This window comes from Anolis sagrei, chromosome 4 (genome assembly GCF_037176765.1).
Source record: "Anolis sagrei isolate rAnoSag1 chromosome 4, rAnoSag1.mat, whole genome shotgun sequence".
Classification (NCBI taxonomy): domain Eukaryota; kingdom Metazoa; phylum Chordata; class Lepidosauria; order Squamata; family Dactyloidae; genus Anolis; species Anolis sagrei.
Window position 1 is genome coordinate 222,621,437 of NC_090024.1, and position 19,552 is coordinate 222,640,988.

A 19,552-nucleotide genomic window follows, 5' to 3' on the forward strand; every position below is an offset into this window, starting at 1 on the left:
TAGACAACCCACTTATAGTTAGTTGCAATTCATGAAGTACGTTTAAATAGCTAACCATTAATAAAAGTTGCCCATAGTTATCCCAACACAGTTGTCTTGTCTCATTATTTCTTTGTGGGTGGGCAAATGCATTGTGCACCTGTACATCCTCACACCTGTAGAACTGAGCTAGACATTAACTAATAACGGCTATCAGCTTTACAAAAGGCCAATAAGGAACCACTACTCAATGTTTGAACACAAATATTTGTAATTGTTTTGGTGTGCTAGATTGAAGTTGTTTGTTTATTTATTTATTTATTTATTTATTTATTCAGATCAAGGGTTGATGTATGCTACAATGAGATTTTTTCCAGAGTTCTACGTGCCAAGGTCAGTGCCGAGGAGAACTCTGGAAAATCAAAGCCACAATCTTTTCCTTAAATATCAGAAGCTGCCAACACTAGTGGATGGTTTTTCCTTTAAAGCCTCAGCCTTGAAAATTGTGAACAGCTGTGAGTTTGTTAGTGCATACAAGAAACATAAAGTAACTAGGAGACAGAAACCTTCCCTTTCTAGTGATCTGTTCAATTACTTTATTTATTTATTTGTATTATTGCAGAGGATCCCAACCTGTGGGTCCCTGGGTGTTTTGGCCTACAACTCCCAGAAATCCCAGACAGTTTACCAGCTGTGAGGATTTCTGAGAGTTGAAAGCCAAAACATCTGGGGACCCACAGGTTGAGAACCACTGCCCTATTTATAGCCTGCCTTTCTCTACCCAAAGGGGAATCATGGTGGCTTACAACAGAGGCAATTATTCAATGCCTTAAAACATATGCAATTCCAAAATATAAAAATTAAGTTAAAATTAATACAATATTAGATACTTGAAAACATTCCATTCCATATTAAAATCACACCATCCATAATCATAGTCCAGGCTATTCAATAGTCATTGCATGCCATTGATTGCATGGTCAAGAGATATGTGGTGCAATCTTGGATTTTCTGATATATGTCTGTTTCTATAACAGATACTCATGAATAAGTCACTCATGTATAACTCAAGGACAGGTTTTGGGCCAAAAATCTGGATTTTTATATAATCCATGGATAAGTTAAGGTAATCCTGTGGAGAAGGGAAAGTGCCAGCCACTACTGTCATTTTCCTGCCCAGACATTTAGAATGGCCTGATATAATGCGATATGTTTATTGCGTCTGTTGTTTGAGTTGTTTCCTTGGAGCTCAGAGTGCAGAGGAACTTGCAAGGAACCAAGATCACTATTCTCTCCCTCCTCCCCTTTTGCCCAACCATCTCCCATTTTTCCCATTGTTACTGGTGAGAGTGCTACCACACCTTCCTTGGCCAGGGAGATCCATGACCACACTCCTGTCCTTCACATGATGCTCTCCTCTGGTTCCCAAGCATCAGGATGGCCATGGTGGTTCTATTCTAATACCCCACCAAACAAAAAAAGCTCAAAGGAATCTGCCATGAAAGTTACAGTGGAATCACAGTGCTCTAATTTTCTAATTCCAAATGATGGTCAAGGAGAAAGGAAGGTGGCTGCTTATCCAACATTTGAATCCCAAATATTATGGGTAAGTCACTTCATGAGGGAGGATGTCTGGGTCAGCAAAGTGGCAGGAAGGGACTTAAAGGATCTCTGTCCCATGTCTCAACTTTTAATAGCCTCCATCTCAAATCTGCTTTCTCTGGTGGGTAAACGGCCATCTGGGGTGACTTACACATTTGGATGCAATATGTGGCTTGGCCCTGAGGCCAAAGAGAATCCAGGATTACTGGCAAAGAATGAGTAGGGGTACACACCATATTAATTCCACACAGTCCTAAACAGCTTGGAAACCACAAGTCTGTTTCTGGCCTTCTGTTACAATAAGCTAACAGCACAGTTGCACAACACTGGGGGGCCAAACAGCCAGTTGATCAGCTTCATTATGATAGTCAGCTGATGACAAGCTGCAACACTTACTTGCCAAGTACTGTAAAATTGCTCTCATACTTATGCAGAAGCAAAGAATAAACTGGCCACTTCAAACTATGTACAGAAGCCAGCCAAACTGTCAGCTTAGGTCAACTCTGGTCAACAGGGCAATGTCCTCCAGTACATCTGAGGACAGCCTGGCCAAAGGGAGCAGAGCTGGTCAGATGTCACACGGAATTCTGTCCTAAGGAAAGAGCAGCTGGGAGAGGTCAAGAGAAATAATGGGAAGGGAGAGGAGCTGGACTGCTACAATTGCTGTGCACAAAGCAGTCATTGCATGGTACCTAATATAGCAAAACACATACATTGACCATTACAAAATGACCCCCTTCCCCATATCCACAGGTATCTAGGCATTTTCTAGGTCCTCCAGCACACTTCTATGGTATGTTGACACTATAGGACTGAGAAATGCCAGACTAGAGAAGTGTTCTGACTAGGCATTTTCTAGATCCTCCCATGTGATTCTATATGCCACTTGTGATCATTTCTGCAGTTCTTATCTATTCTTAAAGTTTTAAGAAAAAAATATCAGCAACATCACTATGTTGGAAAGAAGACCCCCGCCCCACTGCACACTGTTATAAAAGGACAGATAGACTCATCTTTGACTGCATATTTACTAGAGGTATATCATTGTGTAATAAAAAGTGCAGCTGTTACTCATTGGTTTTGTGAAGTCTGGATGTTCCCCCCAGATTGCTTTAGTTGTGAAGAAATAGTACATTTCCCACCACTGAAACAAGCATAGCTCAGTCCCTGGGGAAACACTGTTTATTTTACCCCCAACTAACTCATTGTAGTTTGGAAAGCTTTGTGGGATGTGATTTCATGTTTGGCTATTACCTGTGGCATCACAGGGGTCCCAAGAGACCCACTCTCCTCTTCCCACCAATATACAAAATGTAGGATTTAAAACACTGGGACTTTGTTAGAAATGTGAACATTTTTTTAAAAAAATGATGCAATGGAGTTCAAATGTGGTTGTGATGGCACACCCAAGCCTTTGGGAAAAACTATATTGTCTGGCTTTACTTGGGGGCTATCTGTGTACCTTCTGTTAATACTGAGACCCTTAACACACAGAGGCAATTTAAGCAAGGTGAAAATATAACTAAAATGAGTTTACTGAAAACAAGATTACTAAAGGGTTAACTCCACCCAGGACTATTATAAGGTAACATTACAAAAGGAGCCTTTGCTGGCTATGGTCATCTCTCTGGAGTCTTCTGCCCCTGGTGCAAAGCGATGGTTTACAAGCTGCTGCTTATAAGTTGTCTCAAACTTCTTTCTTGTGAAGCTTAAGCTGGTCAAAAGCTTCTATTATCACTGGGACTGCTGGTATAAGAATACCACTGAATGCAGGTGCTAAGGATGCAAAGTTATTTTTGGATTGCTGGGCCTAGGATTACCAGACAATACCAAAGCGACTGTTCTCTGTAGCTTTGCTGCAGAAAAAAGAGTTCAACAAAGGAGCTCTATACAGGCAAATGGAATAGACCAACAAAGGCTGGAATAGACCAACTAAGCCTGGCCTCTAGGGGTTTTCATGCTCCACCCAAAATTAATACAAAGAAAGGTATCTTCACTATTGGGAAAACCTATAAACAGGGGGAACTGAAGCAAAGCAGAAGAAAAGACAGAGCCAAGACTTCACAGTGGTGGAATTGATGTAGTAACCTTCTCTAAAGTAAGGGGGGAAATCACAACACTGCAAACACCAGCAATGCCCTATCATCAGGGTGGAGGCCATTTTTTCAGATCAAGGAACACTTTCAACTTTGGAGGAATTCTCAGGAGCCACCTCCCAGAGGTGGGTAGGACCCAGGGCAAAAAGATGTGGCCGAAATTACCAGCATATTTTCATTTAAGCTTTTCTGACAGTAACTTAATCTTTAAAAGAGGCAGGTCAAATTTTTATAATTAATGGAGGGGAAAAGCTGAAAAGGCATCAAAATGCCAATACAGAAAGGAAAAAGTTTCCTGCTGAAGTATAATTGGCACAATAGTGTGTCATGCAAGTAAGCATCAAAATGATAACATCATAGGGAAAGTGTCATCTCCATTTGGGGAAGATTGGACAGTTAAACTAGGGGCTCATATGGGCTAAAGTAAGCCCCAAGGCTTGAGAACCTTTCCAGCTTTGGTAAAAGTAAAGGTAAAGGTAAAGATTTCCCCTTGACATTAATTCTAGTTGAGTCTGACTCTGGGGGGTGGTGCTCATCTCAATTTCTAAGCCAAAGAGCCAGCGTTGCCCGTAGTCATGTGGCCAACATGACTGCATGGTGCACCATTAAATTCCCACCGGAGCAGTACCTATTGATCTACTCACATTTGCATGTCTTTGAACAGCTAGGTTAGCAGAAGCTGGGGTTAACGATGGGAACTCACCCCACTCCGCAGGTTCAAACCGCTGACCTTTTGGTCAGCAAGTTCCACAGCTCAATGGTTTAATCATGTGGCCCCAGTTTACCTTTCTGCTTTTTTAATTCATCTAAATAATTTTTTTGCAATTTTTTATTCATTTAAAGGTACTTTTACACTACACAGTTATAGCACTGTGATTTCACACCTGTATCCTATGAATTTGTAGTCTTGAATGTTATTAAATACTCTTCATAAACAAGAAGCTCAAGGATTCCATAGGTATGATTATGTCTCATGTGTCCTAGTTTTCATCGGTCAAATTTTGGAGGTAGGCTATTGTACTACTATAGTATATGTTTTTTGGTATTTGGAAAGAGTAAAACAGAGTAAAACAGAAATAACGCATCCATATGAGATTTAAGTATAGTATGCAGAACATGCAGCCCTTCAAATATTGTTGGAAATTCAGCTCCCAGCATTCCTCTCTATCTATCTATCTATCTATCTATCTATCTATCTATCTATCTTATTTGTACCTTGCTCTTCTCCCCATGGGGTCTAGGTAAAGCTGCTGGGAATGGCAGTTCAACAACATTTGGATAATCACAGGTTTCATCCTAGCAAAAATGTAAAAACTTCTCTATTTAACACCTTGGGTGCTCATCTATTGCAAACAGAAATGAAACTAGATCTTTCCTGGAATAATACAGAATTTTAGCTGTATATGCACTATTCTGTATGAGATCTATATCACATATAAGCACACTCTAGCCAAGATCCTACATCACTCAAGCATAGTAGAAATATCTGACAGTGTGTTAATGTTGCTCAGTCCCAAAACTGAACACCAATTTGGACAACCTGTATGGCTCAATGGTGACTGAACATTGTACAATACACAAAGGCAATGTGGATTCACACACTAGTTTGTGTAGTTTATGTGAAATGATCTACACACACACCTTTTTTGGTGGTGTGCAATAGTTGTATCCATCTGATAGTGTGGCATAAGTTTATGTCACTGTCAGCAACTGTTGCACATTGTCAAAAAATAAAAATAAAACCAAATGAAATGTAGTGCTGTAGTATGACAGCCATATACGTAGGCAAAATGAGAGATGCAGGCAAAAAGGTCTTAGGAAAAAGACACACATACCTTGCAAATAACATCTCAGTAAGGAATATCCACTGGACACTTAATGCTAAGGATGAAATAGGGGTTGGCACAGTGAACATCTCTGCCAACATGATTCTGTGGATCTTCTGTAGCATCTTTAGGATTTGATTGTGTGACAATAACATGACTGTGCTCTGGTATATCCAGTAAGGTCAATCAGGCCAGCAAGAAAGGGTTTCTGGGGACCTACTGGTTATAGTCACACAACCATTATCCTCCCAGGCCTCCAGTGAGTATTCTGGAAGTTTAGGGGGACAATGGCCATTTCTCTTTCTCAGTTGCTTCGTTGTAGGTGGATGGTGCATAGAAGCAACATAATCGCCTGCCAGTGACTGATTATTAACAATGAAGAAAGCCATTGTGAAAAATAATGCTACATTTGACATTGTGCGATAACATAAGTTGGTCTGACAGAAGGTTTCACCAGTTTATGCCAACAAGATTTCACACAAACATCATACACCCCTCCTGGCTCTCCTACTCTCCAGAGAGTTGAAAACTTAGTTACTAAACTACAAGTCCCTGAAACAACATGCTGGAATGGACACACCACTCCTTCCTTGCCAAGCAAGTAGCTTCTCTTACACAAAGTTAGCATCCTGCCAATCTGCCAGACAATATAACTTTTCCAGGTCTTTAGCCTGAGAAGGGTGGTGCCATGGCTTCAGAGGAAAAAGAAAGAAAGAAAACAATGCAAACAATGAAAACAATAGAAAATGAACATCAAAAACTGTTTAACCAAATAGAAAGCATACACTCAGGAAACAATAAAACCAAAACCAACCCAGACTGAAAGTCTGTGTGTCACCCCACAAAATTCAATTATAGCATCACTGAGCATATAACAATAAGGCTACAAAACAGTAAGTTATATTGAGTTAGAGTTGTGTGCACTGCATTCTACAATTCTTCATTTAACAGATGGAGGTCTTCTAATATGCATCCTTGGCTATAGAGAAATATGTATGTATTTGTGCATGAGTTGTAAATATCTGACCAAAAATAAACCCAAAATACTAGGTTGGCTTGTACAGTACATTGTTCAGTGTTGTACCTTTGTCTGCCGCGGTTCTGCTTCTAGTCTTTTGTAGTGCATGGTTGAAAAAATTGCAGTAGTGCCAGTGGTGGTTGTGTCAGATTCCTGGGTGGAACAAGCTTCTTCCCTTTGGGGCTGCTCAGAGTAGGCTGGAGGTGGTTTATGCATGAGTAAGCAAATGGAAAATCATTCTACCTCCTTTTGTCCAGGTTGCCTCTTGCCTTACATATTCCTGCTCCGACTGCCACTGGCACCCTCTCCTCAGCCACCATAGCCTCACATCTGCCTCTTCCAACGCTGGTGGCAGAGGACACTCCTCTCATCTGACTCCTGGGATGCTCATAACACAACATGGCTGTTGTCACTAACAGTCCTCAGACCTGCAGTGGCTATACTGTCACCCAGTGAAATCAGAGGAGAGGATAGCCATCATTGCCAGAGCTAGTACAGGAGATGAAGTCCTCCCAGGCCAAGAAGGGTATAGTTATGACACCCACAGAAGCAAAACATGGGTGAGACAGGAGATGGCAAAGATGGCAAGAGTGATTTTCCAAGTAGTCTTACTCATGAGTAAACTACTTTCTCCCTGCTCTGGGCATATCAAAAGGAGATTAGTCCACCTCCAGGAAAAGATGACAGCAAAAACAAAATAAAACAACCAAAGTAATAAATATCTGGCATTATACCAGGTGTTTTTGAATGCCTAAGTGGGGAAATGCTGGAGTTAGGGCAGCCAGGGATGATGTTTTTTCCATAGGTGTAATAGCCCTTAACTTATCCATAGACCATTTCAAAATTCATAAATTTGGCTTCTGTTCCTGACCTTGATTTATACACAAGGTGGACTTTACACAAGTATATATGGCATTGTTAAAATAATAGCCCAGATTTTCTTTCGAAATCAGCTCATGCACATACTTGGCTTGATCACTGTAATATGAGTTCCATTTTTTAAAAAGGAAGTGGAATCTTTGGTGTATGCCTGTAGCTGTCATGTTACTTACTTACTTACTTAGGTGATCCCTCATAGCTTGAGGATAATTGTCTTCCAGATGTGGTGTCTTGATGTGGTGTCTGTAGGTGGCTGTGGAGCCCTATTCTTGATCTGCATCTTCTCCTGCAGTGAGGACATCAGTTTCCAAATGGAAACCTCTTGACATATTTCTCTTTCGCCCTCCATTTGTACCTCTTCGAATTCTGCAGCACTGTTGGTCACAGCTGAACTCCAGTTAGAGCGCTCAAGGGCCAGGGCTTCCCAGTTCTCAGTGTCTATGCCACAGTTATGTACAGGAAATGTGGAAAGCTTGTGCACAAATAAAAGTCTTTTGTGCACAATCATATGATTGTTCATTTAAAATGATCTTTCTGGGACAGAGCTGACACCCACAAATGACAGGTGATGAAACAGACTCCAGTAGAAGTAGGCTTTGATAACAAACCAACCTGCTCTCCCCATGCCATTATGGTCATGTCTTTGAAAGGAATTAAAATGAGTAGCCAAAGCAGAAGTGGAAAATTCAGAAATCTTCTTGTCAATAAGCTAGCTCTTGAGCCTAAGAACTTTACTTTTGTTCTAAACGATATCCCCAGAAATCCCAGTTAGCGTGACTGGAATTCTGGGAGTTGCAATCCACAAAAGTTATTTTTGTAAGCAAAGGTAGCTTCATGCTTTCCTAGGGTGGTGCTTCCATTGCAAGCAGCCCTATATTGTGCCACTATTCAGGAAGCAATTGTGAGGTGGGTCAGAAGACCCCTGCTGTGGGAAATTTTCTTTCCACTCACTCAAGAGGTCCAGAGCAAACCACTCCATTTGCAGGCTGATTTACGAGCTCCAAGAGTCCACTGTTGCCTCCTCTGGTTTCAATTTCAGACTGATGACAAATTCAAATGCCTGAATTGCAGATTTTGGAATGTAGCAGGATCTAACTGGACATGCAGTCTGCTCAGTCTTGGCAGCCATCAGGACTGCGCTTGGCTGAATTCTAATAAGCCCTTTAAAAAAGCAAGGGCATAATTTCAGGAAAAGATTGAGGGAGGGAAGGAGAAAGCTTTGGAAAGTGAAGAGCTGGGCAATATCCCGCTTGCATGCTGTGAGCAGCTTCATTTATTCACAGACAAGCTCCCTTGTCAAGGGGCATGTGAATTTGTTTATTCATTTGCATCTTGTTTTACTATTTTTGTGTGCCACTGTTCAGCCAAATGACTGCCAGGACAATTAGCAATAAAATGTACAAGCCAATAAAATCCATGCAAAAAAATGAATGGAAGCGAAACAAAGCAAATACAGGTTGAATGACTATCCCTTATCCAAAATGCTTGGGACCAGAAGCATTTTGGATTTTGGGGAAATTTGGAATACCCGTATTTGTATATATGTACACAATGTGATATCTTAGAGATGAAACCCAAATCTAAATACGAAAGTACTCTAATGCGCATTGAATCTAATGCACATCTCAAATGTCAAAACACTGAAACCAAAATAAAAAAGTATTTGCTGCTGAATGTCATGTGCAGAAGCAAAAAGTGCACTCTTTGTAATATGGCTATTACTGTTACTGCCAGCAATGGAAGATGGGGTGCATCTATGCTATAGAATGAATCCACTTTAACTGCCTTGGTTAGATGCTATGAAGTCAGGGGGGTTGTAGTTTGACAAGGTCTTCAATCTTCTCTGCCAAAGAAGGATGATTCCTCACCAAACTACACATTCCAAAATGGCATAGCATTGATCTCTGGCCATTACATTAGAGATGGCATCCTTCAAACAGGAGCTCCGAGGGCTCCTGAAGCAGCTTCCCCTTTGGCTTAGCACTAATATTACCATATTATGTGAATCTAATGCACACTCTAATTTTGGCAGGGTCATTTAGTCAGAAAAGGTGAGCGTTAGATTTGAGTAAATACAGTAATATGTTTCATGTGCACCTTATACACCTAGCCTGAAGATATTGTATAAAAATATTTAAAAATAGATACAGGCATAAAACAAAGCATGTGTACATTGAACCATCAGAAAGCAAAGGTATCGCTATTTCAGCAGCCCATATGCGCAATTATGGCATAGACACTGAGAACTGGGAATCCCTGGCCCTTGAGTGCTCCAGCTGGAGGTCAGCTGTGACCAGCAGTGCTGCAGAATTTGAAGAGGCACGAATAGAGAGTGAAAGAGAGAAACGTGCCATGAGGAAAGCAGGTCAAGCCAACCCCGACCGGGACCGCCTTCCACCTGGAAACCAATGCCCTCACTGTGGGAGAAGATGCCGATCAAGAATAGGGTTCCACGGCCACCTACAGACTCATAAGAATTCTGATCCTGGAAGACTATCCTACCCAGCCAACAAGGGATCGCCTAATGAATGAATGAATGAATGAATTTTCAAGAATTTCATATTTCTGAATTCCAGATAAGAGGTGCTCAACCTATATAAGTGAAATTCAGAAATATGAAATACTTGAAAATTCCAGATAAGAGGTGCTCCCGGTGGCACAGTGGGTTAAACCCCTGTGCTGGCAGGACTGAAGACCGACAGGTCGCAGGTTCGAATCCGGGGAGAGGCGGATGAGCTCCCTCTATCAACTCCAGCTCCTCATGCGGGGACATGAGAGAAGCCTCCCACAGGGATGATAAAAACATCAAATCATCCGGGCGTCCCCTTGCAGACGGCCAATTCTCTCACAACAGAAGCAACTTGCAGTTTCTCAAGTCACCCCTGACATGACAAAAAAAGAAACAAATCTATATAAGTGTGTCTGTAATGAAACAAAATTAAGCTAACAGAACTGTAAAGGCCTACATGAACCAAAAAGCCTGTACATGGAGATTGATATGTTGCCAAATGTGTCACCAGAACAAAAAGAATTCCAGAACATGGCAGCATCAATGAAAAGGTCACTACGGAGAAGCTATGATCTGAGAAGGAGAGGAAATGTCTAATTCTGCCACAGTAAATTGAAGCACCTTCATCTTAGGCATTCTTAATCACCTCAACATTGACCAGAATATTGGGTTTGAAAAAGAAGGTGTGGATGCCTCAATGCAGACACCAACAGGCAGGGGCGGTTTGTCCATTACGCGAAGTAAGCGGTCGCAGAACACTTTTTTTTGCCAGGGGCGCAGAGGCGCCTCTGTAAATGCCCCTCGACTGCCACTTGAGGAGCGCCCCCTCAGCTCACAACAGCCCTAGCAGTCCGGGGAGAGCCTCGGCTTTCTTGCCTCACTGCCGAGCAATCCTCTTCCCAAAGGGGCCGGGCCCTTGAGCCTCGCCTAGCCCCTCTCGTTCCTGCTCCACCCGGCCACCGGGTGCGCGAGCAGAGCCAGTGCTCAATCGTTCTCCGCGTTGGATCCCTTCCCCATGACCGGCTCTCTTTCCTGATCCCCCAGCGCTCCACCCGCCTCCTCTCCTCTCCCCAATCCACGGGTGGGCCAAGGGGCTGAGCTGCCGTGCCTGGCCCGCTTCAGGTCCGGAGGCATGTCTGAAGACCCCAGCGTGCGCACCAAAAGTCGCCTCTTCTCCTGACTTTCTCTTCAGCCATTGGGACCAAGAGAGAGAGAGAGAGAGAGAGAGAGAGAGACCCTCTGGCTGGAGGTATCTCCCACCTCCGCTCTCTCCTTTGTTTTTGCGCCTACCTTCAGGAAACGTGGGCATCTCCACCCCTCTCTCTCTCTCTCTCTCTCTCTCTCAGTCCCAATGGCTGAGGAGAAAGTCAGGAGAAGAGGTGACTTTTGGTGCACACGCCGGGGTCTTCAGGCATGCCTCTGGACCCAAAGCGGGCCAGGCAAGGGAGCAAATGCGGCAAGTGTAGTTACTGGGATGTATAGTTGACCTACAATCAAAGAGCATTCTGAACTCCACCAATGATGGAATTGAACCAAATATGGCACACAGAACTTCCACGACAAACAGAAAATATATATCAATGATTGGTTGGGGGGGGGGGGGGCAAAATACTGTTTGCTTGCCGTTGAAAATTACCTAGGGCCGCCTCTGCCAACAGGATGGCTTGGCAACAGTCCCTATATGCCACATGCTGTATGCCACACCGGTGTTTAAATCTCTGTCTGGAATGACGTTTTCTTTGCTACAATCAAGAAATTTGACTCACAAGACAATAGAAATGTTTGATTGCTTTGATGGGGGTCAACATAGAATCATAAAATCGTAAAGTAGGAAGAGACTTCATGAGCCATCCAGTCCAACCCCCTAACAAAGGAGCAGGAAAATCACATGCAAAGCTCCCCTGACAGATGGCCATCCAGCCTCTGCTTAAAAGCCTCCAAAGAAGGAGCCTCCACCACACACCGGGCAGAGAGTTCCACCACTGAACAGCTCTCACAGTCAGGAAGTTCTTCCTAAACTTCAGGTGGAATCTCCTTTCCTGTAGGTTGAAACCATTGTTCCTTGTCCTAGTCTCCAGGACTGCAGAAAACAAGCTTGCTCCCTCCTCTCTATGACTTCCCTTCGCATATTAATACATGACCATCAATTCTCCTCTCAGCCATCTCTTCTGAAGACTAAACATGCCCAGCTCTTTAAGCCGCTCCTCATAGGGCTTGTTCTCCAGACCCTTAATCATTTTAGTTGCCCTCCTCTGGATACATTCCAGCTTGTCAACATGGCATGTACCTGTAAAATATGTTAAACTCTGCCCCAATCCTAAAGAAGTGTCCCAGCTATTAAATGAAAAGCAGGATCTGATGATGTACTTCATGTACATTCAATAGATATATTCTCTGCTTTAAGGATGAAACACTGTTGCTACATGGGTGATGTATAACCCAGAATGAATAATACAGTTTGGTAAATGCATTTTAGGCATGTCCTACTTTGGCCCTCTGCGTCTTCAAACCGAGCTTGGAAAAGTTACTTTTTTGGACAGCAAGCCCAAGCTATTATGGTTCCTTGGGATTCTGGAAATTGTAATCCAAAAAGTAACTTTTCCAAGCTCTGCTTTCTGGAGAAGATACTGCTGTCACTGACATAGTGGTAGCAGTGGCTCCATTCCTCCTTCTGAACCAATCCCAAGTCCAGCAAATACACTGGGAATTTTGCCATCATTTCAGAGGAGGAGAAGGAGGAACAAGGCATTTGTAATCATGATTTGGCATGAGCAATGGAAAAATGCATTAGTTATGGCCTTCTATAGGAAAGATATGTCTGGATTTTCCTACTTCCAATGTTTTGGGTTTTTTACAAAAAATCTTTACTGACCTGTTCTTGTCTATTAGTTTTACTATAGCTTTAGATCACAGTGAAAAATACCATCTGCCTCCTTCCAGCATAAGAATGGGAGAGTCCAATATTTTGGCACATTTAAAGAAAAAGCCACAAGGAAGGAAAAGAAATCATATAGAAAATGACAACCAGTCATACTTCTTGACCTGAAGCTCGAGACTGACTGGTCTGGGTACTTTTTGCTTCTCCCCCTTCAACTGATAATAATGTGGAAAAAGAAGAACGTCTCCCATAAATGTGTGAAACACCCACCCAACTGTGGAATGGCAATGGAAATGGGACATGAATATATGCTTTCACCAACAAGGGAGAACTACAACCAGCCTTCCACATTTGCTGGCATTGGGACAATTCAAAAACCATAAATAAATAAATTGCTAATTGTTTCACTTGAATGAACCCTTTTCTAGGACTTTTTAGGTCTTCCAGTACAACTCTATGATCAAATTTCCTCTGGCAGGAGACATAACATAACGTTGCTGCTGTTCCTTTCCTCCTTTGTCCTCATCTTATTTCAGCTGCAACAAAATGAGTTCAAAGCACAAAAGCAATTTGCATTCAATTAATTCAGAATAGGAAGAAAGAAGATTGGGCAGAAACTTGCCTTTCCCTGTGGCTCTGTTTGGCAGTTTTGCCACACTTTGAGATTGCTAGGAGATATGTGTTCCAGTTCACATCTGTGAAATGTTGACAGGTATGTTATTCTTATAAACAACAATGCACATGGATAGAATGCAATGCCATGTCACTCATTCTGAGTCCATACATGAAAGGGAAAAGAGAAATTATGAGGCATTTGGAATCTATCTATCTATCTATCTATCTATCTATAATACATTATAAGGTAAAGGTAAAGGTTTTCCCCTGACATTAAGTCCAGTCGTGTCCAACTCTGGGGGTTGGTGCTCATCTCCATTTCTAAGCCGAAGAGCTGGCATTGTCCATAGACACCTCCAAGGTCATGTTGCTGGCATGACTGCATGGAGCGTTGTTACCTTCCCGCTGGAGAAGTACCTATTGATCTACTCACATCTGCATGTTTTCGAACTGCTAGGTTGGCAGAAGCTGGAGCTTACCGCGGGAGCTCATACTGCTCCCCGGATTTGAACTTGCAACATTTTGGTCAGCAAGTTCAGCAGCTCAGCAATTTAACCCACTGCACCACTGCAGTTAATAAATAGTAAATATTTAAAATGTTATAGTATTTCCTAGGTTACGCCTTGTCAAACATCATACTTTACTGTGATCTAGTTCTATTTGACTGAATAATTTCATTCTGTTGCTATCATAAACATGCATTATGATAGTATGCATGCTACCATTCTCTAGATAACAGATAAGTAACTAAGTTACAACTTGACCAACTGCTACAAAGAAAACCCTAAGATTAGCTCACAATGAGCAGAACAATAGACAGTGCACTTAATCTTCTCTGCAATCAAGAAACGCATCTGTCATTTCCAGGGATGTAATCTCACCAGATCCTGTCTGATCCTGTAAACTAAGCGGGGTCAGCCATGGTTAGTACTTGGGTGGAGACCAACAAAATACCAGGTTCTGTAGGATATATTTCAGAGGAAGAAACTAGCAACCCCATCCCTGGGTATTCCTTGTCCAAGAAAACCTGATGAAATGCATGGAATCACCTTCAGTCAAGTGATGATTTGAAGACGCACACACACATACAATATCCCCAAAGAAAGGAGTTGGGATTTGCAATATTTAATATCGTAAAAGCCCTCCTTAAATATGAGCAAATAAAATTACCTTGAGAAAGCAAACTATCAAGAAGAACAGTTGTTCTTTATAACCTTGTTCCGGAACAGGTGGAATTTCTCATCTTATTAAAGCTAAACTGAAATCCAGACACACCTACAGAAACAGTTTATATATGCTTCCATTCTGTAATAGAACGTTACTGTATCCATACTGCACAGTAGTATCAGTTTCTTACCACTTTAATTGTTATGGTGCCATCCTAAGGATTCTTAGGATTTGTAGTTTATGGAAGGTACCAAAGTATCCTGAGAACAAAAGGACTGTGGATTATGTAATTCTGCGGTGTAAACAGATACTTAGGGTACCCTGGATGTTGTAATTCTAGGGACTTGAGTAGAGCTCTACGTTCTTAATGTCAACGTAGATAACAGGCTTTGGCTATATTAGAAACTCTTTCTATAACTCTTTCAAGTTACAAAAAAAGTCTGTTTGTCCTAGTACATACTTTTCCTCAGCACCATAGTTCTGTTAAGGCATTACTCACCCCACTTTCTTCAACACAGGACCAAGTGACCATTTAATCCCATCTTCTTCATGTTCACTTTTGCCATGTGGTCAGTGATGTTTCTGAAGAGTGAGGTTCCAGGTCATGAGGAGGCTCTCAAATGAACAAGATCTCTGGTGCCTGTTGGGGAAAAAAGGGTGGTGAGCAACGCCTGAACAGAGCTCTGCCTTGCAAGGATTCTTTGTTTAGTGATTTGTCACTGAAAAATAAACATGGGCTTATTTGTCTGATTGCTGATGCAGCAAGTCCTGGGAAACATCCTTCCTCAAAAGAAAAGACTTTCGAATAGCAGGGAATACATAGGTTCCTTAATGTCTATATTTTAACCCTAAGTCCTGTGTGAAACTACAACTTTCAGTTTTCTTATGATGGAAGCATGACACCTGAAATGGATGAAACTGAGAAAATTATGTAAATATAGACAAACAGCTATTGTTATTTGTTATTTAGTACGTGTGCTTAAAAATGCTGCCTTTATAATCTGCCTGATTAAGGAGAAAGTTGCCAATTGACAAGAGGGAAAACCCTCTTAATCTGTCCATATGCCATTAACAGTGTTCCTGGACACAATTCACCCTGCTGGTTATGCTTTATACATACCTTAAACTATAGTATCCAAGTTTTGAAGGGACAGTCACAACTAATTCTATGCTGTCTCGTGTTTTCAGTTGTTTTTTTTTTTTTTTTTAAAAAAAAGGATTTTTCACTCCTCCTTTTCCCCCCCTTTGCTCTCAGCTTCTATCAGCTGCATCCACACTGTAAAACTGATGCAATTGACACTACTTTAGCTGCCATGGCTCATTGCTATTGAATCCTGGATAAATTTTGTTGACACACTAACACTCTTTAGCAGAGATGGCTAGAGACTTTATAAAACTATAACTCTCAGGAGCCATAGCAGTTAAAGTGGTGTTAAATGTATTAAGTGAGAGTTTAAACAATTAAATTCATTTTAATGTATTTGTTGTGTTAACAGTTTATGCCTATGTTTTTGTTTTATACTGTATGTTTTTGTATTATTTTGCATATGTGGAAACTGCTCTGAGTCCCCTAAGGGAGATAGGGTGGTATATAAATAAAGTTTTTTTATTATTTATTATTGATGTGAAAACTAGCAACTAGGGAATATACAATATGTATGCACAGGTGGCTAACTCTAAGAGCACCAAGCACTCTGTGTGCTAATATTGTACAGCTTTCAGTGGTTCCCAACTTTTTTTTTTGCCAGGGACCACTTGACCAGGGACCACTTTGACCAGGAACCTCTCTGCAACATTAGTGCCAAAAGGGTTACAAATCAGTTTTTGGTCAATTTTAGACTCCAGGGCAATTTTCGGGGCGGGGGGTTGCAGGCTATGTTGTCCTCCTTCCCCCAAGATTTTAAATCAAAACATACTGGTTTTTTCAAGGCTTTTATTTCACAAGTAATTTACTCTTCAGAGCCTTCATTCATATGCTCATCTTTCCCCAATTTATTTTCCTGGTACTTGTCTTTTACTTCCCCATCCCCCAATGTTTAAAAACTGAAGAACCTGTTTGCAGTTAAACATCTCAAATTATGGTGTCTTGAAAGAGAACACAATTTAGCTTCCGTCTGTCTGCCTACAGAATTTTAAAAAGAGAACCAGCACTTAAAATGTACAAAGGAGGGACCTGTAGTTTAAACCTACCCAGCCTGAGAGTTCTCTCAAGTTAAAAGGCTCATGCTATAATCAAATATAGTCACAAAACAGTAATCTGTTTGGTATTTTTTGTTTGCTTTAGCTTTTTTAAAAGATCTGTTATTGTTAGGGGTGTGATCCAAACCAATACACAGGCTGAGAAGAGGTGTGTTGCATGTGTCAAAATAATCCAGGTAACTCTGCTCTGAATCATAAAAAGCAGAATTACCAGTCCATTTCTTATGCAGCTCACTTTGGTTTGAGCAATCACCTAGTTGCTTTGTAACTGCAGCCTTAGTCCAATTACTAGTCCCAACTAGAATGGGCGAATTGAAATAATGGAATTTATTTAAGTGTTAACTTTGTTGTGAATTCCTTCAAATGATCGTCAACTCATGGGGAGCCTATAAAGGAGAGGCCTTCAAGATTATCAAGAGCAAGGCTCTGGCTTTCTTAAAGAAGTCAATGAAGTGAAAGAGACCAAAAGGGCCATCATCCAGTCTAAAGGGGTAGAAAGTGTTCTGATAATCAGGAAAGCATTTGGGGCATGGACATTTTATAAGAGTTTGTGGACGAGAAATCCTTGCTCTTTCCTCTCATTTTGCCTCTTCTCTTGTCAGGGCTCCTTGATGAAAACGTCAGCAGGTAGTGGATATGTGACTAGCCCAATTCCCCCTTATCTCTTGTTCACAGTGAAGCAACTGCCTCAGACAGCATATAACATTTAGTACAGCTCTGGCAACAAGATATTTGAGACTAGAGCTGTGTACACCTAATGCAATGCCATAAAGTGTGCTGTATGTCAACAACATACAGAGAATAACAATAACAATAGTGAAGAGTAGAGACATCACACTGGCAATGAAGATCCACATAGTTAAAGCAATGGTATTCACCGTAGTAATCTATGGATGTAAGAGCTGGAACATAAGGAAGGCTGAGCGAAGGAAGATAAATGTTTTTGAACTATGGTGTTGGAGGAAAATTCTGACAGTGCCTTTGATCACAAGAAGATCAAACCATACTCCAGGAAACAATGACCGATGCTCACTGGAGGGAAGGATATTAGAGGCAAAGTACTTTGGCCACATCATGAGAAGACAGGAAAGCTTGGAGAAGACAGTGATGCTGGAGAAAATAGAAGGAAAAAATAAAAGGGGTGACCAAGAGCAAGATGGATGGATGGATAATATCCTTGAAGTGACTGGCTTTACCTTGAAGGACCTGGGGGTGGAGACAGCCGACAGGGAACTCTGGCATTGGCTGGTCCATGAGGTCACGAAGAGTCAGAATAAACAACAACAACATGTCAATAATGTTAATTTCCATTTCAACTCCCAGTCCAATTAAGAGGAGACAGAATGGCAGGTTGTCCCTCACGTAATGTCAAAACTTATTTTAGTCCAGTTCTCCTCTAAAATTCATATAAGTAAAGGTATGATATTGATAGCTGCAGTTAATAGTTTGATTAAGCACCAGCATGGTGTCATGGTTTGAGTACTAAAGACTCAAGAAGCCAAGGTTGGAAGCCCTGCTCAGCTGTGGAAACCCTCTGGGTAATTCTGGGCAAGTCCCATTGTCACACCTTCAACGGAAGACAACAGCAACCCCACCTCTGAACAAATGTTAACAAGAAAATATTGTGATAGGGTAACTTTGAAGCCACAATAATTAGGAATGACATAAAGCCACACAACAAGAACAATATGTTGTTTAACAAAACAGTATCTGGTGATCAAGAAAATTAAAGAGATGCTACATGGACTTGTGTATTCAACATGAACAAAAATAAATGAAAATAGCATGCTCAGGGAAGGGCCCATAATTATCTGGATCACCATGAATATATGGGGAAATTTAACCCTAACCCTAACCTTGAATCCCTTGTAGTCTTATAGAAAATTCCTGGTGGGTGCCATATAGATATAAAAACTTCACTTATACCAAATCAAAAATTTTAACCGGCCTAGATCAGTGCTATTTCTTCTACAGTACTTCAGAATCTCAGGTGAAAATAACCAATGTTCCCAATCCTTGTTCCTGAAATTCTTCTTGCTGGGGTTGACAGGACATGAATGGAAGACAGTCTGTATACAGGACTTTTATGTTGTTTCAGAGCTTGGAAAAGCTACTTGAGTGGCACATGCTGGCCGGAAGAATTCGGGAAAGTGTAGTTCCCAACAGTAACTTTTCAAAGCTCATATTGTTGCTTCTTTCTGACTTTATCCAACCAGTCCATACTTCAAGAAATACAGCCTGACTGCTCATTGGAGGGAAGAATAGTAGAAGCCAAGATGAAGTACTTTGGCCACATCATGAGAAGAAAGGAAAGCTTAGAGAAGACAATGATGCTGGGGAAAGTGGAAGGAAAAAGGAAGAGGGGCCGACCAAGAGCAAGATTGATGGTATCCTTGAAGTGACTGGATTGACCTTGAAGGAGCTGGGGGTGATGACAGCTGTCAGGGAGCTCTGGCATGGACTGTTCCATGAAGTCATGAAGAGTCGGAAATGACTGAACAAATGAACAACAAAACTGACTTTATGAAGCAAGCATGCAAAATCAGGTCACTTTCTGAACAAATATATTTTAAAAATTGAAATTGCATGCCTGTGCTCTTAGAAAGACCATGGCCTGTATTTGCCAAAATATTGTTTCCCTGTATCCATCAGTAAGCAATTATACACATCTGTAAATCTGCATCTGTTTTCAACATCAAGGAAAAATAGAAGAACTCTTCAAATTAAATAATTGAATTTCAAAGGTTTATTCTAATGTGAAATAGCTGTTGTCTTTATTGCTTG

General features: G+C 41.3%; 1 protein-coding gene across 4 annotated transcripts in view; it reads right to left on the reverse strand.

The window, feature by feature from the left end:
• RIPOR3 (RIPOR family member 3) overlaps positions 1-19,552 on the reverse strand; it is a 125,270-nt gene that overhangs the window by 85,205 nt on the left and 20,513 nt on the right. For 3 of the 4 annotated variants that reach the window (XR_010909926.1, XM_067468191.1, XM_067468190.1), the window contains exon 2: positions 15,069-15,209. The exons of the other annotated variant lie outside the window; for it this stretch is intronic. The gene's annotated coding sequence lies outside the window, so the exon portion shown is untranslated. The remainder of the gene's footprint in view (positions 1-15,068; positions 15,210-19,552) is intronic. 4 annotated transcript variants of the gene reach the window in all.